A 1,412-nucleotide genomic window follows, 5' to 3' on the forward strand; every position below is an offset into this window, starting at 1 on the left:
CCATAACCACTTCATTATAATGCGCAAATAGAGGCCAACGTACCCAATTCTCATTCTGCAATTTATACACCAATTGAATCGACGTTACAAGATGGCGTTTGGTAACGAGTTCTGCTTTGGGATCCGTACTCTATTTCATCAAGTCTGTTTCCAAATGAAGTTCTTCTTCGATGCTTCTTTGTCGCGTCTTCATAGGTGTAATGATTTTTTTTTCTAAAACACAATACACCATCAATAATTTATAGTGTCATTCTTATCATATTTGACAGGTGATATATATCATTCGTCTTCGGTGATGGGGTTGGGGACAGTATATAAAAAGGGACGTCTTTCATCACTTCATCACACATTTCCGAAGTGCAGAGACACAATCAACATCAGAATAAGAAGAAGACGAAGAGAAAAAAAGGTATAATACTTTTTTTTTCCCGTTCCCCCGAGAAAATAATGTCTTTCGTCGCTATCTTGATTGTATATTTTGCATCGTGTATATAGAAAAAAAAAATGGTCAGGCGAAACAGTACACGAATGAGACAGGAAAGAAAAAAAAAACCGGATGTGAACGAAGCATGCAACTTTCGTGTTGCCGATAATTCATGCACCGATGGTGTCAGGTGAATTGGAAAAGAACATCGCAACATTTGTGAAATGTGTCGCGCGCGCGCGCGCGAACTTCCCCTCTCTACTCGTTTCTTATCAAGTTGAAGGGATGTGTGAAACTAGTTGGGTACAAGAACATCTAGAAAACTAGAAAGTAAAAAATGTTCAACATAGCGAACGAATTCACGAAACATTATTAATTCGATTAAATACTTTTTTTTCAGATTCACGACACGAGCTTCAAAGAAATCTAAAAAAAAAATTAAATTACAATGTGGATTAGAAACAAATCGTGATTTGAGAGTAGAACGCGTTTGAAGAGTATTACGGATTCTTGTCACTTGTAAACAACACGACGTGTAAATTTTTTTTGACTGAAATAAATTTCATTTTTTTTTTGACAGCAAATGTGTCAATCATATCTTTTCTCTCTCTCTCTATAAATTTCTTTCCCCAACCCACTTTTTTTCATTCCGTACAAAACATGGATCCCGAAACGCAAAAACTTCGACGGCTCAATCAAGAAACCAACCAAATCGTCGAAGAACTCCTGCAAATCTTTCAATGGAAAGAAAAAAACCTTGCTCTCCTTCAACAAACAAATCAAATCTTTCAAAAAGCCCTGGAAATTTCTCGTAAGAAAAATATAAACTCTGAAAATATACATCATACCATGGAAAACATCTCCATATGGTCGGAAAACATCAGACAAAGCAATAAGGTATTACATAACAACACGACCACGCTCAGGGATAGATGTCACCGCATACAAGATCAGTTGAATCAGCTGCAAAATAATCTCGTCAAAGACT

The sequence above is a fragment of the Pocillopora damicornis genome, chromosome 4, assembly GCF_964200805.1.
Source record: "Pocillopora damicornis chromosome 4, jaPocDami1.2, whole genome shotgun sequence".
Taxonomy (NCBI): domain Eukaryota; kingdom Metazoa; phylum Cnidaria; class Anthozoa; order Scleractinia; family Pocilloporidae; genus Pocillopora; species Pocillopora damicornis.